The following is a 16,362-nucleotide window of genomic DNA, read 5'->3' as shown; positions in this document are numbered from 1 at the left end:
ATAGGTCATTAATTTCCACTGCTCTTTCTGAAGTGATAAAAACGTTCTGGAATAATAATGGTTGCACAACAGTGAATATGCTAAAAGCTGCTGAATTTTACCATTTAAATGGATGGAATTCATGGTGTGTGAACTATATCACAATAACGCTGTTATATGAAAAATTATTTCTTGACAAATATTTTTCTTTTTATACCACTAGTCTGTCCCACAATTTAAGAAAAAAAAAAACCAATACAAACAAAACGGTGCCAGGAGTTCTTTAGGACTGCAATATCCCTGGGTCTCCAAGGCCTCTGGTGATGCTGTTCCTGTTAACACACACTCGCTGGGCTGGGCTAGTTAGGGACTGTAACTGTCTTTTTAAAATCGACGGTCACACGTTTCACCCTTGGAGATGGAAGGAAGGAGGATATCACAGCTTCATGCCTTCAGCTCATTTTTAACAGAACCAAGCCCTGCTTTCACCACTGTTAATCCCTCTCACTATAAAAACACGTGACATCAACAAGCACCGCCATCATAACACCTGAAAGTGTTCAAGATACTTACCTGCGGCAGAAACACTGAGGGAGGAGACAGAAGCTTGCTCAGCACTGATGCTCCCTTTTCCCGACTCCACCAGGTGAAGCTGGGCGCTACAGCCAGAGGCTCTCAGTCCGGGGAGCAGCACACACGCCACTGAGCTGGTCCTGAGGGAGGGTGAAAGGGAAAGGAGGGCAGCCCTAGGGGGGAGGGAAAGGGGGGGTGCGGGCTGCAGCCCCGCTCGGAGGCCAGCCCCAGCACCAGCATAAGCCGCCCCCTCCCGTCCAGGTCCGCAGACCACGCCCACCCGGGAAACAGCCCGCCCATTGGTGGGGACGGGCAGGCGGCCGAGGAGAGGAAGCCCGGGAGGAGAGGACTCGCGGGCGGGAGAGGGGAAGGGGACGCCAGCCGTGGACTGAGGGGATCCCGGCTGCGTGAGAGGTGGCAGGCGCACACCTGGACCTGGACAGCTGTGGCCGGGGCGCCGGGGCAGGTGGTGCTGTCAGAAGGGTCTGGCCAGAGAAATTCAGCTGAACACGGGCTGACTGGCGCCCTTGGGGGCTGTGAAAGGCGGATCACCCTCCCGAAGCCGCCTGAACCCTTTCCCGGGAGCCCCCCACCTTGCACTTCCACAGCCAGAAGCCCCGGCCCCAGGCAGGAACCAAAGGCCTAACGGGCGACAGAGTTGAGAAGCATTTGGGGCCAATCCCCGGCTCGGACATGGAGCTTCGAACCAGGGGACCACCAGGCACCGACAGCGCATGCGCAGGAGGGACATGGATCCTCTCTGGATTCTGCGAGAGAAGGTGGGACAGCGAGGGAGGGAGAAGATGGGAGCGGGTGGAGAAGAGGGGAAAAGTGGAGGGATACAGATGGACAGGAAGAGCAGAGAAGGGATGGGTCTGGATAGGGGAGTGTCGTAGCGGAGTTGGAGAGAAAAAGCTTTACCTCTAGGGCACCCTGAGATGGCAGACCTACCTCTGTACCCTTCTGTAACCGTTCAAGTCCCGCAGCTCATGTTTTACCTCCCTGATCCAGCCCTCCATCAGATGCTTCTGCAGAAACACTACGGGGATCACACCCATTGCCCCCATGCGGAGCTGGGTTTTCTGTTGCTCTGAGAACCAAGCACCCGCAGGTGTTGTCGCTCAGAACTTCCTTGGGAAGAGTACATATTCCCCTTTTACACGCTGGGAAACAGGCAGGAAGGATCACTGCCTTAGCTCCACTGTCCCAGGTGTTGGGCTGGCGGGGAGAGGTGTGGTACAAGATCAGAGCCCCAGACAGAGCAGACTGCCTGAGTGTTGGTGCATAGTCCCCATCCCTCCTGGGTAAACCATACCCCAACCTAGTGGAAACATCAAGGGCTCACAGTGGCTTCCTGGGGGTGGGAGAGCTGTCCTCATGTGAAGGAAAAGTCCAGCTGGGCTAACAAGCTAAGTCACAAATCTAAGTGTGATAAGTGTCGGTTTACTGATCTAAGTTCTGCTGGGCTATCTCGTAAATCTGAAGTTTAGTGTCAGTTTATTGGGCTAACAACCTAACTCGTAATTCCAAGCTCAACAAGTGTCAGTAATGTGAACTATTACAAATTGATAAGCTCCAGTGTACTGATTCCTTGCATTTTGTTCTTTGAGTCTTATTGGCTAATATCCCCTTACTTGTATTGAAGTCTTTAAAACCTCATGTGCACGTCTTGGAGGTGCTCAGAAATTCGGAGCAGAAGCCCCTCTGAGCCCGCCGGCATAATAATTCTGAGTACTCCAGCACTCCGATTGGTGCTTGTTTCTTGGCTGGCCTGTTTCCATAACACTCAGCTCCAGTGCCCTGCTTTCTAGGTAGATAGGAGTGTTACCAAGTCCAAATTCATTCTCCTCAGTGCAGGACAGGCCAATAAGTTTGGAAACCAGATGTTGGGGCTTGGAATAGCAAGTTTCTGTAGACCTAGTTGGCAAACTAATGTTCTGGAAAACCATCTCCCCAAGTCACAATTCAGGCTCCTTTCCTACGCGCTTGGTTGTTGCAAACTTCTTAGTGTAGGAATTCCTTCTTGTTAGAATCCTTTGTTCTTACAGCTATCTGCGTGGGTCAGATCCCTGTAAATCTCCAACAAAACAAACGTTATTTTCTATTCTGCAATTTGCTATCTTTTAATGAATGAAAAAATGTTAAATATCCTTAAAGGTCAGAGCTTCAGAATAAGCTCTCCTGTGTATTTCAGGCTCTAGGCAACAATTTTTTACAAGCAAGATGAAGCCTAGGAGACAGAGCATAGGGTTAAATTCAAAGGAACAGATCTAATATGGAGTCAGATTTGTTCTGTTCTATTACCCGGGCAGAAGCCACTTGAGGATTTAAATCTCTTTAAGTTAAAAATAACTAAAATTTTAAAGGAATTTACATACATAGGTGGGAATGTGCAAAGCATATCTGGAAAAGCACCCAAAAGATAGTAAACAGTGGCATCTCCAGACAGGGCTGAAAGAACAGAGGATGAGGGAAAACTTCTTTCACTTGTGTATTTTTGTGCTCTGTTTGAGTTTTTTTTTTTTAACCTTTTGCTTGCATTTCTTTTTCAGTTAAAATAATGTGTAATGGAGCAAAGGAGTAACTAGCTTAGCAAATACAGCAGCCATGGAATCACTAAGTCATCACTTTTGATTTAAGCCAGAAAGCATTTATTGACTCTCTCCAATGTGCTCAGTCCTGTTTTAAGACTTCTTTTATTATAATAATAATAATAATAATAATAATAATTATTCCAATAATATTATTCCAATAATAATAATTATTCCAATAATATTCCAATAATAATAATAATTATTATTATTATTATTATTATTATTATTATTATACTATTATTATTTCTAGTACTATTACTATTACTATTATTACTATTATTTTATGAAATAATAACATGGTATACCTCACCCCTGCCCATGACTGGTGGAAAACCAACTGAGTTTTTCTTGTGTTGTTTTCCAAGGAGTAGAGATGAGTTTATAAACAGAACACATCTTCAGGGCAAAACAGGCAGTGTGCATTACCAGCAGGCCAGACAGCAATGAAGGGTTTTCAATTGAGGCGCAAAGAAGCTGAGAGAGAAAGCCTCAAGGACACTACAAAAAGCTGCCCAAACTGCCATCTCCATGGTACTACTGAAATAGGAAAGAACAAATCTGACTCCACATTTGATCTGTTTCTTTGACTTTAACAAAGCCAAGTTAATATGCTCCGGTCTTTTCATGGGTTATGATGTCACAGAGGAAGCGGACAGGTCAACAAGGAACCACTCTGCCGTGATCACGGAGCCGGAGAAAGGGATGGGTTGCAAGATGTATGAAGCAGCCGCAACTGTGCCCGTGCTTCTAGGCAGGTATCCAAAATCGCCTCGACAAGGTGTCAAACATTTGTGCCCACGTCCTCATCAACAGACATGTATTAAAGACAAATGGAAACATATAAAAGGCCAATACCCTTGCTGGGTACACCGTCCAAAGAACAAAGTCTCAGTTTGACAACTGGCCATCTCGGTTCCATGGGATTCATTCTTGGAGAACCTTAAAAACCACTCTTCTGTCCTCAAGAATTGCTGCATATTTGTCCTATCTTTGGCTCAGGGATGGAGCACGTTCAAGTGAACTTTAATGTCTGCACAGATTTGACTGTCTTTCTCCAGGTTCATTTGTCCATTCCAATGAGGCCTGAGCTATGTCCATCCTCCGTAAGATCTATTCCCTCCAGTGACAGTTCATTGAGCCTGCAATTAAAAGCCAAGTGAACAAGACTGTCCTCAGCTAAAAATTTCACCCACCCTTCACTGTTTTCTTAATCTCCTCTCCTGGCTAAGTGCAACAGACTAACACCTCCCTCCACCAAGATTACCAACTATGTCATTTTGTCTCCCCAAAGAGAAAGTAAGGTCCATAATAGAGGAGACAACTACATAGTCACCTCTGAATTCGTAGCATATAGAACTGTTAATAAATAGATCTATGATTATGGCTTCTTTCCTTTAAAACCTTTCTGGTTATTTGAATGAGACCTTGGAAGGGAGGTGTTTGCTGTCCAGTATCTTGATCCACAAGACTCTGGAGGCCTTTTTCAGAATGGCTGTTCACTGATTCATTCAAAACACAACTTATCAATCAAGGAGTATCTGTGCTTTTCTGCCAGGTGTTTGTGGTCACTCTAATGCCAGAACAACTTTAAATTATATCCTTACTTTGGATTTGTTATTTTTCCCCTCTTCCAACAAAATTGACTTTCCTTAATTTCTTGCCTTGAGGAATTTTTTTTTTCCTATTTCACCCTTTAGTAAACCAAGATCCTCAGGATGGGCTTGGCCCATAATATGATCCCCCATCCAACTCCTAGTGTCAGAGGCCTGGGGCTCACATCCTGCCCTCCTGTCAAGGCAACTGAAAATCAGTTCAGGATCAAACCAGCACCCCAGGGATTCTAAGGCTCGCATATCTCCCAGAAACCGTGCTTTCTCATTTGTCTTGGCTTCTGAGAATTTTCCCTCACTTTCTTGATAATTAGTTGTGCAGCTTGAAAGATGAGGAAGGAAGGTTTTATTTCTTAATCAGCATTTTAAGGAACTTGTGTAATGAAAGTTTTCACGAGTTTCTAGAACCCTCCATTGCCGAGATAGAAAACACACTAGACATTTTCTAAATTTAGCTCCCATGTGCATTTTTTCTTTGTTTTTGTTTTCTTAACTGTTAACAGACATTTTTTTAATTAAAAAAAAATAAGGCCCCAAAAAGGATAGAACACTGAAGGGGCAATCAAAATTAAAGGGCAAAGACAGAAAAATGATAACTACTCTACAAAGTTAATATAATACATACACTATGTATCAGATCAGCAATTCTCAGTAACAGCTAATTGAAACATGACCATGAGGTAAAATTTCTCTCCTGTCAGTACATGGCCAACAGAAAATACAATTAAAGCAACAAACTAATATCCTAAGTCTGGCGAGGTACAGAAGTCTACAAGCTAAATGTGTCTTCTTCTGGAAAAGAGGAAGACACACCAGCTCTTTTCTGTGGAGCCTGAGCCCACGGGAGGACGGTGAAGTGAGCTCTGTAAGTACCCAATTAGCAAACTGAGTGATGAATAAATAGACGTGAGCTTTGATGACAGAGGTGATACTACTATTCATTTGTCCTGTAAAGTATGACTTCCGTTCAGTGATCAATACTTCGGTGTCCTCAGGAGTTGACATTATTCGAAAATGCACAGCCTGGGCGCAGACCTCCACTTTCAGCTCGTGACACTGCACTTAGATGTCACAAGGGCACCTCCAACTCCACCTGCAAAGAGCTGACTTCACGGTGCTCCTCCAATAGCCGTCCTGCCCAGGGCCTCTGGTCGGGGGCTAAGTTCTCCGTGCCTCTCCCAACTCAGACCCATCACTCACAGATGTGAATGGACCCCTCCTTCAGGGCCCAGATATCCTCAGACACCGAGTCCCACCACCCACACCTGACCTACCAGATACTCACTGGCACTCACTCAGCACTGACTCTGTGCTGGGACCATGCTGCACACTGCAAACGTTATCTCACTGGATCTCCACAACAGTCCTGGGAATTGGGTACATCGCTGCTTCAATTGATTAGATAAATTGTTTCACTTCCTTGAGTGCGTCATTCAAACTGACACGGCTACTGAGCCACAAGCCTGGGCCTGAAAACCACTTGAAAATTGAACACTGCTACACCTCGCAGCCACCCTACTCTGACCCATCACATCACCTCCTGCCAAGCCTTCTAAATGTTTCCAAGCATTCTACAAGACAAAAGTGAACTACGAGAGCACCCCACTCTCCAACATAAAATCTGTCAATGATGGTCCGCTGCCCTTAGGAGAAAGCCCCACCAGGCCTGAGCACAGCCCAACGGCCCAGCATCCGCGTTCCCTGCGCGGCCACGCCGCCTCACCCAGTACGCAGCTCTACACGTGCCTTCTCTAGGACAGGGATGCAGACTCCGCACAACCCAGGGCTTGTCTCACTTGAACAATGATCACCTTCTTCAGTGTTCATCTTCTTCTTTGCTGACCCTCAGAAAAATGTTTTCTCATGATGAATAAATATCTTTTTCCTTATAACTTCCCATCATTGATAATGAGCTCCCCCGAAAGAGAGAAGACCTAATTGTCAGTCTCCTTATCTGTAAAGTGAGATTAACAAGGAAATATGTGAGGTTTTATGAGAAATAATATTCATGTGAGGCTGAGGGACAATTCCATCATACAATAAGCACTCAATATGTGCTTAATTAATATTAATAAGAATATATTGCATTCCAGCAACCTTCAATCAATTTTTAATGACTTTGTCCAACAGACTACTGACAAACTGTTGGACGAACCACTTTGAGCAGATCAGCACAAGCGTACTGGGATAGGTAAGCGCTGACTCCAGTTGCAGCTGCAGCCACCCAGCACTATGGGGTGGGGGCAGTTTGCTCAAGCTCTTACATGTTGCTTGAGCATTTAGTTGTCGTTATTGATTAAAGACAGGTGGGGGTTCTTTAGTCAAAGCACCTGAAACATAAATCTTCAAAGATTGATGCAAATTAGGTTTCAAGAACAACACTCTCATTAGAAATTATTTGAAAATCATAGTCTTAGCTACTCCGCACATCAAAAGGGCATGTTCTTAATGTATCTGACTAAATACACCGGAAGGTTTGTTTAAAAGAAATTACGATGAAGCCATCCTGAATAAGCTCCAGTATCATCTGCACAAAGCCCCACCCAAGGGTCTCATTTCACATTTCCACATAGGTGTTCAGGTAGCTTAACTTGGGTCTTGGTTTCTTATAACACGGGGCGGGGAATAGTTGTGGATAGATTTAAGTAGCAAATATATAACTAGGGTAATTGCTGTTAAGGAATTCTAGAAATAAGAAGATTGATATATAGTCCCACCCATAAGAAACTCAGCATGTCCAATTACAGCAGCATTAAAAATAAAATGAGGGATACATTTAACAAAAGTTTACAAGATTTGTACATTGAACTTTTTGAAGTATCACCAAAATAAATTTTAAAAGATCTACATATATGGAAGACATCCCATTTCCATGGAATGATAGACAGTATTATTAAAAATATTAAGACTCCTCAAAATGATCTACATATACAGTGGAATCCCTATCAAAATTCCAGCTGACTTCTTTGCAAAAATTGAAAAACTGATCCCAAAATTAATATGGACGTGCAAGGGGCCCAGGATAGGCAAAACAACCTTGCAAAAGAAGAGTAAAGTTGGAGGACTCACTTTAAAAGGTACTAAAATGCTATAGTAATAAGTCAGTATGATGCTGGCATAAGTTTGGATAAATAAATCTATGAGACACAATAAAAACCCACGGGGAAAAACTTACATTTACAGACAGTTTTCCACTACGGGGCCAAAAACACCCCATTGAAAGAATAGTCTATTCAACAAATTGTGCAGGGACAGCTGGGTATCTGCAGGCAAAAGAATCAATCTGGAATCTGAACACCCATATTTTATATAACAAATAAAAATTAAAACAAAGTAGATCACAGACAGAAATGTAAAAATTAAACCTATAAACTTTCTAAAAGAAGACACAGTATAAATCTTTGTGGTCCTAGGATAGGCTTTGGTTTCCTGGATACAATACCAAGAGCACAAGTGATAGAAGAAAAAAGCAGATAAACTGGACTTCATCAAAATTAAAACCCTTTTCTTACAAAAGACATCATCAAGAAAGTCAAATGACAGGGGAAATGGGTATCTCAAGTCAGAGAGTGCGTGCTTAGCAAGAAAAATAAAATAAATCATTACATCTAACTACCTCCCCTGTAAAGAAATTGTTTTAATGTTTAAAAAAAATAAAGTGAAAGACAATGTGTAGAATAGAAGAACAATTTTGCAAAACATTTATCTAATAAGAGAGTAGCATCCAGGATATATAATGAATTCTTACAACTGAACAATACAATAAAACAGACCCAATTTTTAAATTTACCACGAATTTAGATACATATACAAATGGCCAATAAGCATATGAAAAGATGCTCAACATCACTAGACAAATCAAAATCAAAATGAGATCTCATTTTACACCCACTAGGATGGTTATTACCAAATCATGGACAATAACAAATGTCATTCAGGAGGCAGAGAAACCTCATATGCGGCCAGGGGAAAGGGACAATTGTGCAACTTCTTTGGAGAAGTCTGGTATTTCCTCAAAAGCTTAGAGTTATATGGCTCAGCAATTCCACTCCTATATGTAGAGTCATCCCTCAATACCCTTGGGTGGTTGGTTTCAGGAACCCCACACCCTGGATACCATAATCCAAGGATGTTCGAGTCCCTTTACAATCATCAGCCATCTGGATCCATGTAGTGGAAACTACAGATATGGAGGGCCAACTGTACAGCCAACAGAATCAAAACATATTCTCATAAAAATTTCACATCAATATTCATAGCAGTATCATTCAGAGTAGCCAAAAGTTACTAACAATATCCATCCATCAATGAACGGATAAACACATTTACCAAGAATAGGCCCACAAACTTTTGGTCATTGAAACTTTGACAAAGGAGGTGAGAACATACAATGGAGTAAAGACAGCCTCTTCAGCAAATGGTGCAGGGAAAACTGCACAGCTGCATGTAAATCAATGAAGTTAGACTACTCCCTCACAGCATACACAAAAATGAATTCAAAATGTATTAAAGAATTAAACATGTAGACAAGACACTATAAACCTCTTAGAAGCAACCATAGGCAAAACATGTGACATACATCTCAGCAATGTTTTCCTAGAGCAGTCTACTCAAGCAATAGAAAAACAACCAAAAATATACAAGAGGGCTCTAATTAAACTTACAAACATTTGCACAGCTATGGAAACAGTAAGCAAAACAAAAAGACAACCAACCTATGGAATGGGAGAAAATATTTGCAATAAATGAAACTGCTAGGGGCTTAATTCCCAGAATATGTAAACAGCTTTTACACTTAATAAGAAAGAAAAACAAACAATTCAATTCAAAAATTGGCAGAAGTCCTAAAGAAACATTTCTCCAATGAAGACGCACAAATGGCCAGTAGGCACATGAAAAAATGTTCAATATCATTATCAGAGAAATGCAAATCAAAACTGCAATCAAATATCACCTCTCACCAGTCAGAATAGCCATCATTGAGAAGTTCACAGACAATAAATACTGGAGAGGCTGCGGAGAATTGGGAACACACCTACACTGTGGTGGGAATGCAGTTTGGTGGAGCCATTGTGGAAAAATTATAGAGGTTCATCAAAGACAAAACCTTGACCTCCCAGATGACCCAGCAATCCCACTCCTGGGCATATATCCAGAAGGAACCCTAATTAAAAAAGACACCTACACCCCAATGTTCACAGCAGCACTATTTACAATAGCAAGACATGGAAACAACCGAAATGTCCACTGACAGATGGCTGGATAAAGAGGTTGTAGCATATTTGTCCAATAGACTACTATTCAGCCATAAAATAATAATAAAATAATGCCATTTGCAGCAACATCAATGGACCTGGAGAATGTCATTCTAAGTGAAGTAAGCCAGAAAGAGAAAGGAAAATACCACATGAGATTGCTGACATGTGGAATCAAAAAAAAAAAAAAGAAAGAAACAAAAAGATAAATTTCTCTACAGAACAGAAACAGACAGAGTCACAGGAACCAAACTGTGGTTACCAGAGGGGGGAGGGTGTGGGAAGGAATAAATTGGGAGTTCAAGATTTGCAGTTACTGAGTATGTAAAGAATAAACAGCAAGTTTATACTGTATAGCACAGGAGAATATATTTAATATCTTATAGTAACTTATGTTTAAAAACAGTATGAAAATGAATGCCGGTATGTTCCTTTTTAACTGAAGTCTTGTGCTGTAGACAAGAAACTGACACAACATTATAAACTGACTAGACTTCAATGAAAATATTTTTAAATAGACTAAAACCAAAAAAAATGGAAAAGGATATTATCAAACAAAAAGAATAAAGTACTGATTCAGGCTACAATATGGAAGAACCTTGAAATTTTATGCTAAAATAAGCCAGACACAGAAAGCCAAATAGTGCCCTTTAAGCTGAACTGTATCTAAGCGTTTATTGTACTACTCCTGTAAATTTTCCAGAGGTTTGAAATCTATCAATATCAAAATAAAATGTATTATGCATTAAAAACTTAAAACGCTTCCTCACAGGAGGGCTTTGATTATTAAATGCAGAAACGCATATAAAGCTCTTGGAAAAACAATTTGCACGTCCACACACAGTCACTGCTGTCACTGCCACTCAGAGGGTGGTGCCAGCGCTGATGAGAGCTGCCTCCACTCGCTCCCCTGCAGAAAGGAGTGAAGGCCTGAGCTCTGACAGGCAGGGTGAGCGTGAACCTGAGTCATACACAGCCACGTTCCAGACTCTGCGTTACCCAACTTTCTTATACAAACTGCAACATGTAATGTAAACACGCTAGAGGGATGTATCTTACAACACAGGGAATACAGACAATGTTTTACAGTAACTATAAATGGAGCATCTATTGTACACCTGAAACTAATATCATATTTTAAATCAGCTATATCTCTATAAAAAATTAAAAAATATTTTTAAAATGTTATCACTTTAATATTCAAATCGGTTTTTAAGTAAATACTAAACAGCTTAGAATATATAAAAGCATTTAATTGTGCTGTTTGTTTGCATATTTACATTCAGCCTCTTGCTAAAAGAGAATTTAAACAATTTTTTTAAACACAGCTTAACAACCATAACAACAAAAAGGCAAAACGGAGAGTGAAGAGAAAATGGAGATTCAATACTTAAATGAAACCAGGGGGAGATAAACTCATAAAAATGGATTCCATGAAGTCAGGGCAAGTGTTAAAGGCCGACTACAAATTCAGCTGTAAGATTCTTGGCAGCTAAAGCAAAAAGAAAATGATGAAGGGGCGGGTGGTAGAGCATGTGCTTAGCGTGCACGGGGTCCTGGGTTCAAGCCACAGGGCCTCCACTAACAGATAAATACATCTAATTACCTTCCCACCAAAAGAACCCCAAAGAAAAGATAAAGAGAAATTTCTTTCCCAAAAAACCCTGATATTAAATTTGGGTTAAATACTTAAAAACAGATAAAAAGAAAAATAAAAAAGATAAGTGACACTGTGAAGGAAAACCCCAGCTGGGCTAACAAGCTAAGTCACAAATCTAAGTGTGATAATGTCGGTTTACTGATCTAAGTTTTGCTGAGCTACTTGGTAAACCTGAAGTTTAGTGTCAGTTTAATGGGCTAATAAGCTAACACGTAAATCCAAGGTCAACAGTTGTCAGTAACGGGATCTGTTCCAAATTGATAAGTTTCAGTGTACTGATTCCTTGCTTTTTGTTGTTTGAGCCTTATTGGCTAATAGCCCCATACTTGTAATTAACCCTATAAAACCTCATGTGCACGTCTTGGAGGTGCTCAGAGCTTTGGAAAAGAAGCCCCTCTGAGCGTGCCAGCATAATAAATCTCAGTACTACAACCCTGTGAGTTATACTTGTTTCTTGGCTTGCCTGTTGTTTCTATAACAACACAAGCGATAATGCCCGTGAGATAAATCTGCGGAGGTTGCTGTCAGGTCCCCATGTCTCACGTAGGAAAATCTGAAACATTTTTCTCACCATTCAGGGTCATCATAAGCCCACCTCACACCTCCCGCAGTTAAATGCAAGAGCACAGGTAGGGCCAGACCTTTGCTGTCTCTGTGTCATCACAGTGAGACAGGATGGAAGGGGGAAGAGCACAGCCATTCAAGGAAGGCCACAGCAATTAACATCAAAATGTTAAAGGATTCAACCCCCAATAGGCCTTGAGGCTCAGGATGAAGAGATTTAACTTCTAGCAGATCTTGAGCTTCAGTAAACATCCATTGTATTAGTAACTTGGTCAATAACATGCCCCAGGCAACATGGCAGTCCCAATGATAGCCATAAAAGGTCAAAGGGTGGGAAATGGCCAACTCCCTGGGAATCCCAGCGCCTTACCCTAAGGCTGGTCCTTCTACTTATTAGCATATGAAACCACCAAGCCCAAGAAAACAAGCAACACAGTGCCACCTCGCGGTCACCACTCTCTCTCCCTCTTTGGGGAAGGCCCTCAATCTGTGGAGTGTGTACCTACTTCTAATATGAGCATCAAACCCCCACACCTCGTGACGTTTCTCTTGCATTTCAATGTATCTCTCTGAATAAATCTACCTTTACTCAACACTGGCTTGCTCTTGAATTCTTTACTGCATGAAGTTAAGGAACAAAATCTGGTGGGGCACATCCCAGGGGCTCAATGAAAGCCTGGGACACAGCCCTTCTCATGCCCAACGTTTTTTATTCTTGTATCAACAGGACTGGGCTGTGAAGGGAGGTCTGAGGCCACAGCTAAGGGACAGAAGCAGCCTCCAGGGCTCCAATTGGTGGGCAGTCTCTCCCCCAGCATGGGTCTTGGGGTCTGCCCGGTTCTCTGTGTTTCTCTGTTGTGCTGACTCCCCAGACATACAGCGTACTCCTAGGCTTGTCCCCACAAAACCCTTCTCTCCAAAATACAAGCACATCATGTCACAATCCTCTTGTTCAACAAGGAAATGTTCAGCCCACTTTTTTTCCTCCCCAATAAAGTACCCAACTGTCCTCGCTCCCATCACACCACTATTTTTTGTGAGAACTCTGCACTCGCCACACCCCATCCTGAACACAGGTGCCTTACTGGCTGTGATTGAGATGTTTCTTTCTCACACAGCCTGCGTCCTTTCACTTTCCCCTTGTTACCTTAAAAAAGCATTTCCTGAGTCACTCACCCCTCTGATTCTGAACTAACAAAGTGCTGAGGTTGCAGTCACTATATGCATACATCCCAGTTTTGGCTAGGTTTCCATCACAAGATCTTCATTAAGGAGCTGCATCAAGAAGTTTAAAGAGGCTATTCTTACATCTGAGTGGAGGAGCCTGCAAAAAGTTGAATGGCTTTGAAGAGAGAGTTAACTAGGGACAAAGAAGTTGCAGGTCCTAGTCAAAAGTGTCATGAGGCAAAATGTTCTCCCAAGGCTCAGTGTGGCTTATGAACACGGAGTCGGCGGGGAGGAGGTGACAGGCAGTGAGTAGGGTGAGTGATACGGGTTACGCTCCCCCAGCTGGGGAAGAAAAGGTTTTTTCCAGTTTTCCAAACAATTTCTTACTACCTTTTTCTATTATTGTCACATACTATTTCCAACGAATTAAGCATATCAATGTCAGTCATTTGGGCCACTTGGGAGAAGCTACACGATGCCATTCACAGGGCTGGGACATGACAGCCACACCAGTCTAGATTGAAAGAACAGTCGGGGTATTTGCAAGGTAATCACGGGCATGCAGCAAACTCCCCAGCTTCAATGACCTCATCTCAATGCTGGGGCCAAGAAAACTACCAAGCAAAGTGCGTGATGATTATGGCCAACATCTGTTTACTAGGTAAGTGCCCGTGAAAGCTGCCGCTTAATGGGGAATGAGTACGATCAACGAGGCCCTGTCTACCTGGCCACACACGCCCTGCCTTCCTGCCTTGGTGCAGCAGCAGAAATTGTTTAGCTGAGATGAACACCCCCAGAGCAGCCTCGACGGGAAAGCTCCCAGCTCTGCACGGCGAGACGTGTTCCTTTCCTTCTCAGAGCTGATCACAATTTGCTGTCGTCTGTTTTTATGTTTATCCCTTTTGTAACTGTCTCTCCTTCGGAGTTTTTGCTCAAGCAGCACAGGGCCAGATGTGTCTTGCGGCCTGCCGGATATTCTGGGCAGGGAAACAGCCGACTCCATATCTGGCTCTGGTGCTGAACAGAGAGGGCAGAAGGCCCAGGGGGCCATGCTGAACCGAGGCCTCTGCACCCAAAATTATGGTCTGATTTTGGGCAAATTATACAGTCTTTTTACCATGAGATTCCTCATCTGTCCATGAAAATAACTGTCCATGGCACATAGAATTACAAGGATTATAGGAAATCACCAAATTCATAACCTAGCCAAGGGGCTACAAGTGCATCCTCAACAGACAAATGCTGCCTTTACGGCTCTGACACATGCTAAGCGGGGCGGCCCCACACAGTGAACACTGCTAAGTGCCAGTGGGTTAAGTGCTTCATGTGTGCTATAATACTCTTTAGATCTTACAACAATCCCAGGGTGAAACGAATGTTATGCCCATTTCACAGATTCACCAACAGGTTAAGAGATTTTGAATTCTATTTCAAGGCCCTATGGTGAAGAAATGGCAATTTAAACCGGAATCTGGGCCCAGGCCTTGGCTCCATCTCTCTCCAATCCACCTGACCACTTGCCTTTGAATTCCACCTCTCCAATACACAAGTTTCAGCCGGCCAGCTCTTAAATGCAATTTGTGCAGTTTGTCAATGTTGGTTAATTACCATAAACTGTTCTCAGAAACCACTACAGTAAAGAAAGGTGGACTTAAGGAATTCTGCATTGCGTTCTCCTGCAATGTGCAGGATCCCTTTCCTACACCTCCAAATCCAAGTGTATGCTTCCTCCCTGTTTATGTTTGCACACGGCTTATTAAAGCAGAAGGTACCTGCAGTAATTCCATCTCGGTTGCTTTCCAAGGTTGCAGATTATCCATAATCAGTCTGTGAACGAAAATACTACAATGTGAATGAGAATACTGCAACCATGACAGTAAACAAAGAATACTGAAACCAAGTCATTAAAGGCTGCCGCCACCCCCCAGCTAGGACAGGCCTGCAGCCCAGCTGCTACAGCAACTCACAATGGTGTCGTCTGAGCAGACTCAGAATAAGAAAGGACAGGCTACTGGCCCGAGATAGCTAGGTGCTTGTCTAAAAAATGAATTCAGTGAGTCCAAATATTTGCTTCCTCTCACACATACAAAAGTACTAAATTCTTGAACTTGAGATACCTGGCTTTCTTTAGATAACAAGCAATCTTTTATTGTTCCAACAACCTGGTCTTTGTTGTAATATATCCTAGCTCTGCCTCAACCTCTTGGGAGCAGTCCCTCAGAGAGTTCTGACAGGCTGTCATCCCGGCTCGACTCCTCCCGCCAAATGAAACATAACTCTTAACTTTTAGGCTGCACATGTATTTCAGTCAACAGTTTTGGACACCATGAAGCACCAGAGCAGATTTCTCTCCACCTGAACTCTCCAAGTAACCGGAGCCTTGGTACCAGCAGTGGCCCTTTGTGCCCATCCACCTCCTCGGGGAGTCCAGATGAATTTGGGTGAGTCTCTCTTGGTTCTCGGATCTCACATATTGGTTGATGATCCTAAGTTTATCTGGCGGTGTATCCAGGTACGTGGCCCTCCAGTTGAAAGAACCTGAGGTGAATTACCCACCCAGTGGAGACATATTGGGTGGGGCCTAGTTGAAAGATAACAGGAAATATCCACCTTGAGGATATGTCCAAAGTGGGGCTGGTGGAAACATATGAGGAAAATACTCACCCAGTGGAGACATCCTGAGTGAGTCCAAGTTGAAAGACACTGGGTTCAGGACTGAGTGGTTAGGTATGAGGCTGGTCTAATATTTTCCTCAATTTGGTTACCTACATTGAATTTTTCAGGATAAAAGTAAAACTCTTATGAGGAAACTTTCAACTCCAAAATTCGGACCATCCTCCTGGCTGGTAACAGCTTTCTCGGGTGACAGAGAATCTTCCAGGAGTGGTAGACACAAAGACTTCATGACACAGAGTTGTCCCTGTGGGAAATCTTACTAGCAGATTTATTCTGAGAACCCG

The 16,362-nt window shown here is 42.8% G+C and overlaps 1 long non-coding RNA gene and 1 pseudogene across 1 annotated transcript; both read right to left on the bottom strand.

Annotated features, from left to right (window-relative positions):
- The window catches only part of LOC140695069 (trafficking protein particle complex subunit 9-like), a 114,847-nt pseudogene extending 113,430 nt beyond the window's left edge, over positions 1–1,417 (bottom strand).
- A 2,688-nt stretch (positions 1,418–4,105) lies between these two features.
- On the bottom strand, positions 4,106–16,134 carry LOC140695074 (uncharacterized). Its single transcript, XR_012070764.1, has 4 exons — positions 16,067–16,134; positions 15,758–15,983; positions 15,175–15,229; positions 4,106–4,285 (listed from the first exon to the last, which is right to left on the bottom strand). It is a non-coding gene; the product is annotated as an uncharacterized lncRNA (long non-coding RNA).
- Between the last annotated feature and the right edge of the window lie 228 nt (positions 16,135–16,362).

Source organism: Vicugna pacos, unplaced genomic scaffold, assembly GCF_048564905.1.
Source record: "Vicugna pacos unplaced genomic scaffold, VicPac4 scaffold_130, whole genome shotgun sequence".
NCBI classification, from domain to species: domain Eukaryota; kingdom Metazoa; phylum Chordata; class Mammalia; order Artiodactyla; family Camelidae; genus Vicugna; species Vicugna pacos.
This window is presented reverse-complemented; position numbering and strand designations above follow the sequence as displayed.